Raw genomic sequence first — 17,122 nt, forward strand, 5'->3', positions numbered from 1 at the left:
AGCCCCTAGCCAGTTTGATCAAAAAGAAAAAGGAAAGGACCCAAGTAAATAAAATCAAGAATGAAAGAGGAGAGATCACAACCAACAAAGCAGAAATACAAATAATAATAAGAGAATATTATGAGCAATTATACACCAATAAAATGGGCAATCTGGAAGAAATGGACAAATTCCTAGAAACATATACACTACCAAAACTGAAACAGGAAGACATAGAAAATTTGAACAGACCCACATCCAGTAAGGAAATCAAATTAGTAATAAAAAATCTCCCAAAAAACAAGGGTCCAGGGCCACATGGCTTTCCAGGGGAATTCTACCAAACATTTAAGGAAGAGTTAACATCTATTCTCTTGAAGTTGTTACCAAAAATAGAAATGGAAGGAAAACTTCCAAACTTTTTCTATGAAACCAGGATTACCTTGATTCCAAAACCAGACAAATATCCCACTAAAAAAGAGAACTATAGACCAATTTCCCTGATGAACATGGATGCAAAAATCCTCAACAAGATATTAGCCAACCGGATCCAACAGTACATTAAAAAAATTATTCACCATGACTAAGTGGGATTTATACCTGTGATGCAAGGCTGGTTCAATATCCACAAAACAATCTATGTGTTTCATCACATCAATAAAAGAAAGGACAAGAGCCACATGATCCTCTCAATAGATGCAGAGAAAGCAATTGACAAAATACAGCATCCTTTCTTGATAAAAACCCTCAAGAAAGTAGGGATACAAGGATCATACCTTGAGATCATAAAAGCCATATATGAAAGACCCAATACTAATATCCTCAATGGGGAAAAACTGAGAGCTTTCTCCCTAAGGTCAGGGACAAGACAGGGATGTCCACTCTCGCCACTGTTATTCGACATTGTTTTGGAAGTCCTAGCCTCAGCAATCAGACTACACAAAGAAATAAAAGGCATCCAAATCGGCCAGGAGGAGACCAAACTTTCAGTCTTCTCAGATGACATGATACTCTATATGGAAAACCCAAAAGATACCACCAAAAAACTGCTAGAACTGATCCATGAATTCAGCAAAGTGGCAGGATATGAAATCAATGCTCAGAAATCAGTTGCATTCCTATACACCAACAATGAAGCAACAGGAGGAGAAATCAAGGAATCGATCCCATTTACAATTGCATGAAAACCCATAAAATACCTAGGGATAAATCTAACCAAAGAGGTGAAAAATCTATGCACTGAAAACTGTAGAAAGCTTATGGAGGAAATTGAAGAAGACACAAAAAAATGGAAAAAGATTCCATGGTCCTTGATAGGAAGAACAAATATTGTTAAAACTACCCAAAGCAATCTACATGTTCAATCCAATATCTATCAAAATAACACCAACATTCTTCACAGAACTGTAACAAACAACCCTAAAATTTGTATGGATCCAGAAAAGACCCTGAATAGCCAAAGCAATCTTGAAAAAGAAAACCAAAGCAGGAGGCATCACATCCCAGACTTCAAGCTGTATTACAAAGCTGTAATCATCAAGACAGTATGGTACTGGCACAAGAACTGACACTCAGATCAATAGAACAGAATAGAGAACGCAGAAATGGACGCACAAATATATGGCCAACTAATCTTTGACAAAGCAAGAAAGTCTATCCAATGGGATAAAGACAGTCTGTTCAGCAAGTGGTGCTGGAAAAGCTGGACAGCTACATGCAGAAAAATGAACCAGGACCACTTTCTTACACCATACACAAAATAAAATCAAAATGGATGAAAGACCTCAATGTAAGACAGGAAGGCATCAAAATCCTAGAGGAGAAAGCAGGCAAAATCCCTCTTTGGCTTCAGCAGCAACAACTTCTTAACACGTCTCTGGAGACAAGGGAAACAAAAGCAAAAATGAACTATTGGGACCTCATAAAATAAAAACTTCTGCAAAGTGAAGGAAACAATCAGCAAAACTAAAAGCTAACCAACAGAATGGGAGAACATATTTGCAAACGACATATCAGATAAAGGATTAGTATCCAAAACCTATAAAGAACTTTTCAAACTCAACACCCAAAAAACAAAGAATCCAGTGAAGAAATGGGCAAAAGACATGAATAGACACTTCTCCAAAGAAGACATCCAGATGGCCAACCAACACATGAAAAAATGCTCAACATCACTCACCATCAGGGAAATACAAATCAAAACCACAATGAGATACCACCTCACACCTGTCAGAATGGCTAACATAAACAACTCAGACAACAACAGATATTGGTGAAGATGCAGAGAAAGAGGATCTCTTTTGCACTACTGGTGGGAATGCAAACTGGTGCAGCTACTCTGGAAAACAGTATGGAGGTTCCTCAAAAAATTAAGAATAGAACTACCCTACAACCCAGCAAGTGCACTACTAGGTGTTTATCCGGGGGATACAGGTGTGCTGTTTCAAAGGGGCACATGCACCCCAATGTTTATAGCCATACTATCAACAATAGGCAAAGTATGGAAAGAGCCCAAATGTCCATCAATGGATGAATGGATAAAGAAGATGTGGTATATATACAATGGAGTATTACGCAGCAATCAAAAAGAATGAAATCTTGCCATTTGCAACTACGTGGTTGAAACTAGAGGGTTTTATGCTAAGTGAAATTAGTCAGTCAGAGAAAGACAAATATCATATGACTTCACTCATATGAGGACTTTAAGATACAAAACAGATGAACATAAGGGAAGTGAAACAAAAATAATATAAAAACAGGGAGGGGGACAAAAACATAAAGAGGGGTTGTGGGAAGGGGGGATGGGCTAAATGGGTAAGGGGCATTAAGGAATCTTTGCCTAAAATCATGGTTGCACTATATGCTAACTAACTTGGATGTAAATTTTAAAAACTAATAAAAAGTTAAAAATATATCTCTCTCATTTTAAAAATTTGTCCTTTGTGTATTTAAATTTCAAAAAATATAGATTTTAGAATACAAGTTAGTTTCATATTCTCTGTAAATCAGAATATACTTAAATATAACATGTCCATTTTGTACATCAGTATTGCAACCATCCTAATTCATCTATTATTCCAACATTCTCTCAACAGGTTTCTTTGCTTCCTGTTTCCCACCCATCAAATCAGTTTTTCAAACTGCAGCCCAGAGATATCCTTTGAAAACAAAAATATCAACATATTATTCTTCTTCTCAAAACTTAAGTGAAATATCATTTTCCTATGAATACAAATTGATTTCTTTAAGATTATTTTCCAGGGCCTATATAAACTATCTCTGCTAACTGCCTTTTTAGCAGCATTTCCCACCCACTGGTTTTAATTTGGGCTGCTATAACAAAGTATCATAGACTGGCTGGCTTCTAAACAGAATCTTATTTCTCCCAATTCTAGATGCTTTAAATCTGAGAGTAGAATGCCAGCATGGTTAGGTTCTGATGAGAGCCTCTTCCAGGTTGTAGAATTCTGACTTATGTTTGTATCCTTATGCGGCAATGGGTCAACAGTGAGAGAGCTCTTTGGAGTCCCTGTTTTAAAGGCACTAATCCCATTTATGATGGCTTCACCCTCATGACCACAGCACCTCCCAAAGGCTTTATCTCCTTATACCATCACAATTGGGGGTTAGGATTTCAACATACAAATTTTTGGGGAGAGACCCATTTACTCTGTTCCACTCATTTGTCCTCATTGTTGTTACCACACACATCAGGTTCTCTTGCTAGCTTCTGAGTCCTTTTTACATACCATTTCCTCTGCCTGGAATGTTCTTCCCAGTCTGCCTCTAAACCTGTTTTTCAGGTAGCAGCTTAAATTTTTTTTTCTTCCTTCTTTTCTTCCCTAATCACCATTACCCTTTCTCACCTAAGACTAAAATGCCTTCCTACCATTTCCATAGTTTTTCATGTACCTGTAGCACCTATTTAATTATCTTAACACTTACTGATATTTTCCTATAAATCTGTAAACTCCCCTAAGGCAAGATTATTTACTCATTCTTGTAACCCCATTGCTTAACACTGCCTTGCCTATGGTAAGCACTCAGTATTTGCTGAATAAATAAATGAATTCACTCTAGTAACCATACTGTTCATATTTTGGAAGGTGTTTGAAGTAATAAAAATAAATTATCCCACAATTAATTGGGAAATAAGTTCAGGTTTTTTATTCAGGTATTTTGTTTTTGGTTTTTGCCTTGGTAGCTCTCCACTAGATGGATTTATATTGAAATTAATGATAATTCAATCTGTTACTGAGGGTAATGCACTGAGTTAATTTGATTTTAAATATATTCCTTATTTTAAAAAACTACTTCTGTCTTACCACTTAATATTGAATATGTCTGGCTGTTTATGCCTTTTCTAATTTGATATGTTTGAAGAAGACAAAACCAGAACAATCTTTCAAAGGATACAAACAAAAATCCTTATCTTATTTATATTTCTTTTTCTGATGTTTATTTCATAAGTAAGTTTAAGAAAATATATCTCAACTTTTTGTTGAATAACATGTTGCTATCTTAACTCTAGTGCTGACAAAAATAATAATTTTATCTTCTGTATCATATGTAGAAATATCTAAAAATTAGAACTAAAGAGTAAGTAGTTTCTTTCAAAGATGTCAGAAATTTATGTTTACATATTAAAAACTGAAAGGTAATATATAATGCCTACCTCATGGATGTTCTGAGTAGAAAATAAAATTACTAGTATAGTATATGACAGATAAAAAGCTCTAGTTAAATATTAGATGTTAAGTTACTTACAAGTTATCTTAACATCTTTTCCATATTATTAATGGCAAAAGAAAAAGTTAGTTCTCTGCACCCTCCCTTCCCTCAAAAGAGAAAAGAGAAAAAACAGTAGAAAAGGACGTAAGATATTCTCTAGAGAAAACAAGGTACTGTATAAGGTACTGAAACAGATACATCACAGAACATGAAGCAAAAAAAATCATTGGACTTTTATCATACTTTTTTTCTTTATATCTTCTATCATTCCCTTTCATGTTATCTTAGACTATTATTTTTGACATAGTCTTTGATAATATTAAAAAGAATCCATCAGTGGTCCCCATTGTGTTAAGTATACATTCTAGAGGGATGTGTAGGTGGCTCAGTCAGTTGAGCATCTGACTCTAGAGGTCATGATCCCAGGGTCATGGGATCAAGCCTCATGTTCAGCTCCTCGCCAAGCATAGAGCCTGCTTAAGATTCTCTCTTTCTCTCCCTCTGCCCTTCTCCCCCACTCATTCTCTCCCTCTCTCTGAAATAAAATGAAATGAAATGAAAGATAAAAAGAATACATTCTCGGAGCCCCTGGGTGGCTCAGTCAGTTAGGCGTCCAACTTCGGCTCAGGTCATGATCTTGTGGTTTGTGAGTTCAAGCCCTGTGTTGGGCTCTGGGCTGACAGCACAGAACCTGGAGCCTGCTTCAGATTCTGTGTCTCCTTCTCTCTCTGCCCCTTGCCCATTCATAGTCTCACTCTCTCCCAAAATAAACAAACATTTAAAAAACTTTTTAATTATGGAAACCAATTTGACAATAAATTTCATATATTAAAAAAAAACTTTTTAATAAATAAAATGCAAGAAAAAGGAATACATTCTAGAGACTGAGAAGTGGGAGGATCCTAAGCTCACCTCATCCCATGGATACACCTAGTAACAGCCATGTCAATGTAACAAACCCAGAAAACGAGACAGGCAGAACAGACTCTCCACAGGTAGCTGTAGAGAAGAGGCCACATGAAAAAAACAATAGGAAGAGTAGAGACCTGGGCAACTATGGTATGGAACCAAACTAACCTATGAGACTAACCACATCAGGAGGAATACCACAAGCATGGAAAAGGAAGAACAGACTACACTAGGCACCCCAGATACAGGGGACCTGCCCTGGGGAGATGAGTCCCCATAACATTTGGCTTTGAAAACCATGGGGGCTTAACTTCATGAGTTTTACAGCCAGTGGACTTAACACTAGGAACTTTAAAAATCAGCAGCTTGGCTCTGGGAGAGCCAGAGGTGATAGGAAATTGAATCCTCACCCTTAAAGAGAACAGTATAGCAAACAACCCACTGAAATCAGTGTAGAAGCAGCAGTTTGAAAAGCTCCTGTGGACTGCTCCATCCAACCCACCCTACTCATCAGGGGTCTCTCCAAAGTGGCACCTAACATGTTTCATTCTGCGAGCAGCCCCAGCAGTGGCCAGCACCACTCCAAAGTGACTAAGTAGTTCTTGCCCTGGGAGTAGGGAAGATAACCATACATACAGGTTAACTGCAGCCCAACAGTGGGCTGGGGTCAGACATCTTATCTGATTGCCAGCTTCACCCACCAATTAAAACCTCACTGGGGGGGCGCCTGGGTGGCGCAGCCGGTTAAGCGTCCGACTTCAACCAGGTCACGATCTCACGGTCTGTGAGTTCGAGCCCCGCGTCGGGCTCTGGGCTGATGGCTCAGAGCCTGGAGCCTGTTTCCGATTCTGTGTCTCCCTCTCTCTCTGCCCCTCGCCCGTTCATGCTCTGTCTCTCTCTGTCCCAAAAATAAATAAACGTTGAAAAAAAAAAATTTAAAAAAAAATAAAATAAAATAAAACCTCACTGGGAAGGGTGCCTCAGTGGCTCAATCAGTTAAGCACCCGACTTCGAGTCAGGTCATGATCTCAAAGTTGGCAAGTTCGAGCCCCATGTCAGGCTCTGTGATGACAGTTCAGAGCCTGGATTCTGCTTTGGATTCTGTGTCCCCCTCTTTTTCTGCCTTCCCCCACTCATGCTGTGCCTCTGTCTTCTCTCGAAAATAAATAAATATTTAAAAAATTTAAAAAACCTCACAGGGAGTAGCAAAGAAAGAACCCTGTAGTTCAGTGTGACTGCAACCCCAGCAGACAGACTGGGGGCAGACATCTGGTATGACTGCAGGCCCCTCCCACCAAAGAGTCTCTTGGGGAACAATGCAGGGAGAGTGCCCTGCAATCTGGTGTGCTCACATTTCTGGCAAACAGACTGAGGGAGGCATCTGATCTAGCCAAACTTCAAGCCCAAGTCAGCCCCAGACTGACCCCTTAACTGCACAGAGACCAAACTCTGCCCACCACAAGCACAGAGGGCCATGGAAGCCAACTGGACTGAAGGCAGACATGGCTCAGCCACAACAGTGGAATGCAAGCAACACACATAGGAGACAGCCCTGAAGCAACACGTTCTTGTGAACAGGGGACATTGCACTACAAGACACTACAAGACTTCTTGATCAGGAAATGTTGACTTTCCTAATATGTAGGATAAAAATCACAAAGTTGGACAAAATGAGGAGAAAGAGGAATGTGTCCCAAATTGAAGAACAAGACAAAATCACAGCAAAGGAGCTAAATGAAATGAAGATAAGTAATATGCCTTATAAAGAATTCAATATAATAGTTACAAACATACTTACTGGACTTGAGAAAACAGTGAGAGGATCTCAGTGAGACCTTCAACAAAGAGATAGAAAATATATAAAATAACCAGAGGTGAAGAACTCAATAACTGAAATAAAAAATACACAAGAGGGAGTAAATAGTAGACAAACAGAAGCAGAGGAACAGATTGGCAAGTTGGAAGACAGAGTAATGTAAAGCAAGCAAGCTGAACAGCAAATACAAAAAATAATAAAAATTGAGAATAGATTAAGGAAACTCAGTGATAGTATCAAGTGTTAATAATATTTTCATTATGGGGATTTCAGTAAGAGGAGAGAGAAAAGGGAGCATAAAATTTATTTGAAAAAGTAGTAGCTGAAAACATCCCTAGTCTGAGGAAACAGACATTCAGATCCAGGAGGCAAAATCAAGCCCCTTACAAAATCAACCCAAGGAGTCTATACCAGGACACATAATAATTAAAATGGCAAAAAGTATGACAAAAAGAATTTTTAAAGTAGCAACAGAAAAGAAAACAGTTATATACAAGAGAAACTCTGTAAACCTATTAGTGATTTTTTTTTTTAAGTAGAAACTCTACAGACCAAAAGGGAGTGGCATTGATATGTTCAAAGTGTTGAAAGGAAAAAATCTGCAACCAGAATATCCAGCAAGCTTCTCAATCCAAATAGACGGAGCTTTAAAGAGTTTTCCAGACTAACCAAAGTTAAAGAATTCCTCACCATTAAACTACCCTTACAAGAAATGTTAAAGGGAATTCTTTGAGTAGAAAGAAAAAGCCATAATCAGGCCTTAAAAAATTATGAAAAAAAAAATTTCACAGGTACATACAAACATGATTAAAGTAGTACATCGATCACTTATAAAACCAGTACAGAGGTTAAAGTGCAACAATAATAAAAATCAATTGTATCTATAAAAATCAGTCAAAGTATTTGCAAGATAAAAGCATGGAAAGTATGACATCATATACATGAAAACTTGGGGAGAGAATAAAACTTTGGTTCTTCAGGATAGTGTCAAACTTAAGCACCATCATCCTAATATAGACTGCTGTATGCGTAGGATGTTATATATAATCCTGGTGGAAATCACAAATCAAAAGCCTGTAGTAGATACACAAAAAATAAAGAGAAAGGAATCCAAGCATATCATTACAGAAATCATACACCACAAGGAAAGAGCGCAAGAGAAGAAAAGAACAAAGAACTACAAAAACAACCATAAAGGAAGTAACAAAATGGCAATAAGTATGTACCTATCAATAATTACTTTGAATTTAAATGGAATAAATGCTCCAAAGACATGGGGTGACTGAATGCGTAAAAAGCAAGTCTCATTTATAAGCTGCCTACAAGAGACTCATTTCACACCTAAAGACACCTGCAGATTCAAAGTGAAGGAATGGAAAAACATTTATTATGCAAATAGAAGTGAAAAGAAAGCTGACATAGCAATACTTATCTTGTACAAAATAGATTTTAAAACAAAGCCTGTAATAAGAGTCAAAAAAAGGACACTACATATGTACAAAGGGAGCAATCCAACAAAAAGCTATAACAATTGTAAATATTTATTTACCCAATGTAGAAGCATCCAGATACATAAAGCAACTATTAACAGGCATGAAGAAAGAAATTGACAATAATACAATAATAGTAGGGGAATTCAACACCCTACTTACATCAATAGATAGATCATCCAGACAGAAAATTAACTGGGAAACAGTGGCTTTGAATGACACATTGTACCAGATGGATCTAACAGATGTATTCAAAACTTCCCATCCAAAAACAGCAGAATACACACTCTTTTCAAGTGTACATGGAACATTATCCAGAATAGATCATATGATTAGGCCACAAAACAGGTCTAAACAAAATCAAAATGACTGAAATCATATCATGCATCCTTTCTGACCACAACAATGTAAAACTAGAAATGAAAAAATTTGGACAGAATACAAATACATTGAAGATAAAAAAAAAAAGTGCTATTAAATAGTGAATGGGTCCACCAGGAAATCAAAAAAATCTATAGAGACAATTGAAAATGAAAACATACTGGTCCAAAATCTTTGGGAGGCAGCAAAAGCTGTTCTAAGAGAGAAGATTATAACAATACAATTATATTATAATTCTATTAACAATTATATATAGTATTATATATAAAATAGAATTATATGTGTATATATATATATATACTATAATTACATACATATGTATATGTACAGGTATATGTATATGTATATGTATATGTATATGTATATGGCAATGCTTGCCTCATAGAATGAATTTGGAAGTTTCCCTTCCTGTATTTTTTTGGAATAGTTTGAGAAAAATAGGTATTAACTTTTTTTTAAGCATTTGCTAGAATTCCCCTGTGAAGTCATTTGGTACTGGACTTTTGTTTGTTGCAAGTTTTTTTAACAATACAATAATTATAACAATCTTGAGGCCTACCTCAAGAAGGAGCAAAAATCTCAAATAAACAACCTAAGCTTACACCTAAAAGAGCTAGATGAAGAATAAATAAAACCCAAAGCCATTATAAGAAAGGAAATAATAAGGATTAGATCAGAAATAAATGAAATAGAAATTTTAAAAAAACATAACAGATGAAACCAAGAGCTGGTTCTTTGAAAAAAAATCAACAAAATTGATAAACCTTTAGTCAGAATTATCAAAAGAGAGAGAGAGGACTCAAAAAATAAAATTAGAAATGAAAGAGAAGAAATAACAGCCAGTTCCACAGAAATACAAATGATTAGGGGCGCATGGGTGGCGCAGTCGGTTAAGCGTCCGACTTCAGCCAGGTCAAGATCTCACGGTCCGTGAGTTCGAGCCCCGCGTCGGGCTCTGGGCTGATGGCTCAGAGCCTGGAGCCTGTTTCCGATTCTGTGTCTCCCTCTCTCTCTGCCCCTCCCCCCGTTCATGCTCTGTCTCTCTCTGTCCCAAAAATAAATAAACGTTGAAAAAAAAATTAAAAAAAAAAAGAAATACAAATGATTATGACAGAATATTACAAAAATTATATACCAACAAATTGGACAACCTGGAGGAAAAGCAAATTTCCTAAAAACATGTAACTTCCCAAAATGGAATCAGGAAGAAGTACAAAATTTAAACAGACCGGTTACTAGCAATGAAATTGAATCAGTAATCAAAAAATTCCCAAGGGCTCCACAGTTGCTCAGTCAGTTAAGCATCTGACTCTTGATTTCGTGACAGGTCATAATCTCATGGGTCATGGGTTTGAGCCCCAACGTCAGGCCCCACACTGACAACATGGAGCGTTCTTGAGATACTCCCTCTCTCCCTCCCTCTCTCTCTCTCTCTCTCTCTCTCTCTCTCTCTCTCTCTCTGTCTCTCCCTCCCTCCCACCCACCCCCCCCCCCCCCCGCAGTTCCCTCTTGCACTCGCTGTCTCAAAATAAATAGGTAAACTTAAAAAAAAAAAAATCACAACAAACAAAAGTCCAGGACCAGATGGCTTCACAGGTGAGTTCTAGCAAACACTAAAAAAGAGTTAATACCTATTTTTCTCAAACTATTCCAAAAAATAGAGGAAGAGAAACTTCCAAATTCATTCTATGAAGCAAGCATTGCCCTAATAACCAAACCAGAGAAAGACACCACAAAAAAAGAAAACTATAGGTCAATATCTGTGATGAACATACATGCAAAAATCTTCAACAAATTATTAGCAAACCAAATCCAACAATACATTTAAAAAGTCATTTGCCATGATTAAGTGGAATTTATTCCAGGGATACAAGGGTGGTTCAATATTCTCAAATTAATCAAAATCATACATCACATTAACCAGAGAAAGGATATAAAACAATATAATCATTTCAATAGATGCGGAAAAAGCATTTCACAAAGTATAACATCCTTTCATGAAAAAACTCTCAAATATATTTATAGGGAACATGCTTCAACATAATAAAGGTAATACATGAAAACCCACAACTAAAATCATACTCAGTGGTGAAAAACTGAGAGCTTTTCTTCTAACATCAGGAATAAGACAAGGATGTCCATTCTCACCACTTTTAATCAATATAATACTGAGAGTCCTAGCCACAGCAAATACACAAGATAAAGAAATGAAAGACATCCAGGCTGATAAGGAAGAAGTAAAACTTTCACTATTTGCAGATGTCATGATACTATATATAGAAAACTCTAAAGACTCCACCAAAAAACTACTAGAATTGATGAATGCAATAAATCTCAAGATACAAAATTAATATACAAAAATCTGTTGGATTTCTATCCACCAATAATGAAGTAACAAAGAAATTAAGAAAATAATCCCACTTACAATTGCACCAAAAAAATAAGATGCTTAGGAATGAACCTAACCAAAGACATAAAAGACCTGTAATTGGAAAAAGTATAAAACATTGATCAAAAAATTGAAGATGATACAAATGGAAAAAGTATTACATGCTTATGGGTTGGGAGAACCAATAGTGTTAAGATGTCGATACCACCCAAAGCAATCTCAGATTTAATGCAATCCATCAAAATTCCAGCAACATCTTTCACAAAGCCCGAACAAATAATCTTCTAATTTATATGTAATTACAAAAGACTCTGAACATAGCCCAAGCAGTCTTGAAAAAGAAGTACAAAACTGGAGGTGTCACAATCCCAGATTTCAATACATGCTGAAGAACTGTAGGAATCCAAACAGTATGGTTCTGGGACAAAATAGACAAATAGATCAATGGAACAGAATAAAGAGCCCAGAAATGAACCCATGATTTTATGGTCAATTGGTCTATGACAAAGGAGGCAAGAATATACAATGGGTGAAAGACAGTCTCTTCAATAAGTGATGTTGGAAAAACTGAACAGCTAGACTGAAAAGAATCAAACTGGACGCCTTTCTTACATGGTACACAAAAATAAACTCAAAATGGATTAGAGGCCTAATGTAGGACCTATAACCATAAAATTCCTACAAGAAACATAGGTAGTAATCTCTTTGACACCTGCTATCAAAACATTTTTCTAGATCTGTCTTCTTTGGCAAGGGAAACAAATGGCAAAATTAAACTGTTGGGACTACACCAAAATAAAAAGCTCTTGCAAAGCCAAGGAAACCAACAAAACAAAAAGACAAGCTAATAAATGCAAGAAGATATTTGCTAATTACATATATGATAAAGGGTTAGCACCCAAAATATATAAAGAAGCTAAGCAACTGAACACCAAAAAATGGTGAAATAATCCAATTAAAAATAGGCAGAACATGAACAGACTTTTTTCCAAAGAAAACATACAGAGAGACAACATACACATGAAAAGATACTCAATATCACTAATCATCAGAAATGCAAATCAAGACCACAGTGAGATACCCACCTCACTCCTGTTCAGAATAACTAAAATAAAAAACAAGAATTAACAAGTGCTGGCAAGGATGTAGAGAGAAAGGAATCCTCATGCACTGTTGGTGGGAATACAAGCTGGTGTAGCCACTATGGAAAATAATACGAGGTTTCTCAAAAAATTAAAAATAGATTTACCACATATGATCCAGTAATTTCACTACTGGGTATTTGCCCAAAAAAATTAAAACAAATTCAAGGATATATGCATCTTTATATTTACTGCAGCATCATTTATAATTGCTGAGATATGGAAGGCACCCAAGTGTCCATCCATAGATGAATAGATAAAGTAGATGTGGTATATCTATAGAATGGAATACTATTCAGCCATAAAAAGAATGAAATCTTGTCATTTGAAACAACATGAGTGGATCTAGAGGACATAATGCTAAGTGAAATAACTCACGTAAAGACAAATACCATATGATTTCACTCATATGTGGACTTTATGAAACAAACAGAAAAAAAAGACTTAAAGAGAATAAATTGGTAGTTGCCAGATGGGTGGTGGGTGAGGAGATGGATGCAGTGGGTAAAGGTGATTAAGATTACTATTATCATAATGAGCACTGAGAAATGTATAGATTTGTGGAATCATTATATTGTACATCTGAAACTAATATAACACTGTATGTTAACTATACTGGAATTGAAATTAAAAATTTAATAATTAAAAAAAAGAGGTCTACATCTTTACAGGGAATTCATGACCTTCTTCATCTAATCCCAATGTACTTTTTAAGGGAAAAGTGGCCAGTATTTATTGATTATCCATAATATACTAGACACTATACAATACATTATATTTCAAAGATTATATTAATCCTTACAATCACTCAGGTTTTGAAAACTAAGCATTAGAGAGGCTATGTAACTAAGCCAGGATTACATTAATAGTAAAGAGTAGATCAATAGCATTAAGGAAAGGAGAGGGGCAATATGAGAGATTTTACATGTCTAGCAAATTACCAAATGATGCTATGTTCTCGTGCAGAGACTACATTTTGGAAATTACTAATTTATCTCCATGACATCTGTCCACTGGTACTTCTTACCTCACATTAGTCTTTTGAGTAGACTGTGCTCTCCCTAGATGAAAGACTTAATATACCCAAAATATACTTGGTTCTTTTTTGTCTCTGTGCTTTTACCTTGTATTTCTTCTCTATCTAAACTACCCTCTTTTTCTTACCCTTCCCCCATTTTTTCCTACCTATTGAAATATTTTCCTTTAGAAAATCACTCAAATGTTACCTCTTCCATGAAGACTTACCTCATATCCTCACCAAAAAGTTTACAACTCTTATTTTGAACTTACAGCACTTTTCGTCAATTTGTGTCATTACCTACTATCTTATAGTTGTTTATGTTCTTTAATGTTTTGTATTACATTTGTAAATTCCCTAAGGAAGAGAGTTGCATTTATCTCATAATACTTAGTGCGACTCCTTAGTTTCCTAGTATGCCTTAGTTGGAATATACTAAGACTATAGTACTTGTATTTTTGAAAATTATTAAATAAGATAGTGTTTGTGAAAATAAAAGAATTATATAAAGTTAAAACATTTTCTTTTTGCCATGACTCTGGACATTCTATAGATGAAAAACCACATCCCAAAATTAATTTTTAGATATTGAAAGAAACTGATGGACTTTTTGAAAAAGTGGCAAAATAAAAGTCCAAAAAGATTAAGAGAAAGTAACAGATATAGTCTCTCATGAATATATACTAAGGTTTTTAATTATATACATAATACATGCATAACACACACACAGAAAAGTAGTAATCTAGATATTATAACTTTTCTACATACATACAATACTGACTAGAGTTTTTATTTATACATTTATTAGCACTGCTATTTAGGATGTCATCCGAGAGTAGATGAAGTATTATTGGAAATGTAATAGGCCTGGGCTTGTTTACCAAAAAGTTGGAATAAAAAGAATTAACTGAATTTGTATTTGCCAATAACCTTGTGGTGAAGGGACTTAATACTTGGAACATTGTTAAACATTCTTGGAAAATAGAGTTACATTCTTATAATTGGAAATTAAATGCCAAGTTCCATAGTACTTTATAAATTACAAATATATTGAAATACATTATTGTCAGGATAAATTCATTGCCATTATCCTTAGAGAAGGAATCTACATTAACACAGATGGGATGAACTTGCTGTATAAAATTACAAAGATCCCAGGGGCATGTATCAGTCAAATTCTCTGTACCTTAAAGATAAAACCTCATAAAAACACATTAATGATAGAGAGATAGATGATTTAACTGATAAAGAGATCAAAATAGTGGTCCTAAAGATAGTCACCAAGGTCTGGAGAATAATGTCTGAACAAAGTGAGAATTTCAAAAGAGAGAATATAAGGAGGTACCACACAAAAATCACATAGCTGAAGAATACATAACTAAAACAATCAGTAGTGGAATTTAACAACACTAGATGAAGCAGAAGAAAGAATCAGCAAACTTGAAGACTGGGCAATGGAATTCAGTCAGAGGAGAAAAAAAATTGAAGATAGTTTAAGACACTTGTGGGACAGCATCAAGCAGACTAGTATTCACAATGTAAAGATCCCAGATGGAGAAAAGGAAAAGTGGAAAGCTTATTTGAAGTAATAATGGCTGAAAATGTCCCTAAGCTAAGAAAGGAAACAGACATCCAGACTCGAGAAGCCCAAGAGTTCCAAATTGGATGAATCCAAACAGACCCACTGAAAGACATAAAAGCAGCAAGAGAAAAAAAAAACTTTTTTTATATACAAGGGATCCTTAGAAGATATCAGTAGATTTTTTTTTCAGCAGAAACTTTGCAGGTCAGAATGGAGTGACAAAAAATATTCAAGTGCTGAAAGAAAAAAAAAAAAGCCTGCCAAACAAGAATCCTCTACCAAACAATGTTGTCCTTCAGAATTGAAGGAGAGAGAAAGAGTTTTCCTTATGAGCAAAAGCTGAAGAGTTCAGCACTACTAGACTGGCCTTACAAGAAGTGTTAAAGGGATTTCTTTTAGCTGAAACAAAAGGGTAATATTTAGTAACAGGAAAACAAATGAACGTGTAAATCTCACTGGTAAAAATAAATATATAGTTGAATTTAGAATAATGTTTTAATGGTGATGGATTGATCACTTATATATCTAATGTGAAAGTTAAAAGACAGAAGTATTGGGGTGCCTGGGTGGCTCAGTCATTTAAGCCTCCAGTTCTTGATCTCAGCTCAGGTCATGATCTCACGGTTGGTGAGGGCTCTGCACTGACAATGGGGAGCCTGCTTGGGATTCTATCTCTCCTTTTCTCTCTGCCTGTCCCCTGCTCACTCTATGTCTCTCAAAAAAAACCGGCAAAAGTATTAAAAAATAACTATAAATATAGTAACTTATTAATGGATATGCAAGTTAAAGAGATGTAAATTGTGACACCAAAAATAGATGTAGTGCAGGGTGTAAAAATGTAGAGCGTTAGAATGTTTTCAAACTTAAGTTATTATCTACTTCAAATCAGCTGTTATAAATATGTTTTATGTAAGCCTCATGGTAACCACAAAGCAAAAACCTATAGGAGACACACAAAAGATAAAGAGAAAGGGATTGAAACACACCACTACAGAAAGCCATCAGATCACAAAGAAAGGGAGCAAAAGAAGAAACGAAGGTATTACAAAACAGCCAGAAAACAACAGAATTACAGTCAGTCCCTACCTATTAATAATAACTTTAAATGGACTGAATTCTCCAATTAAAACATAGAGTGGCGAATGGATTAATGAAAACAAGACCGCACTATATTCTGCCAACAGGAGTCTCACTTCAGATGTAAGGACACACACAGAATGCAAGTGAAAGGATGGAAAAAGATATTTTCAAATGGAAAACAAAAGAAAGCTGAGATAATTATGCTTATACAAAACAGATTTCAAGAAAAAGGCGAAAGAAGGTCATTGTATAATAATAAAGGGATCAATCCAACAAGAGGATACAACATTTGCTAAAACTTATGCACCAAAGAATGGAGTATCTAAATATATAAAGCAAAAATTAACAAACTTTAAGGGAAAATTAGAGAGCAATGCAATAATGGTAGGAGTCTTCAGTACCCTGTGCTTTCATCAATGATTAGATCACCCATACAGAAAATCAGTAAGGAAACATTACACTTAATGACACTTTAGACCAAATGGACTTAATAGACACTTACAGAACTTTCCTTCCAAAAGCTGCAGGATACACATTTTTCTCAAACACACTTGGTCCATTCTCCATGATCATATATTAAACCACAGTACAAATCTTAATAAATT

At 35.6% G+C, this 17,122-nt stretch overlaps 1 protein-coding gene and 1 long non-coding RNA gene across 19 annotated transcripts in view; one reads left to right on the forward strand and one right to left on the reverse strand.

Annotated features, from left to right (window-relative positions):
* The window catches only part of GPHN (gephyrin), a 645,091-nt gene that overhangs the window by 382,187 nt on the left and 245,782 nt on the right, over nt 1-17,122 (forward strand). The window lies entirely within an intron of this gene.
* LOC121031931 (uncharacterized) lies at nt 1,428-12,494 on the reverse strand. The gene is made up of 3 exons (XR_005790982.1): nt 12,048-12,494; nt 1,852-1,853; nt 1,428-1,445 (listed from the first exon to the last, which is right to left on the reverse strand). It is a non-coding gene; the product is annotated as an uncharacterized LOC121031931 (long non-coding RNA).

The sequence above is a fragment of the Herpailurus yagouaroundi genome, unplaced genomic scaffold (assembly GCF_014898765.1).
Source record: "Herpailurus yagouaroundi ecotype Mexico unplaced genomic scaffold, PumYag 141, whole genome shotgun sequence".
In the NCBI taxonomy this organism is placed as follows: Eukaryota; Metazoa; Chordata; class Mammalia; order Carnivora; family Felidae; genus Herpailurus; species Herpailurus yagouaroundi.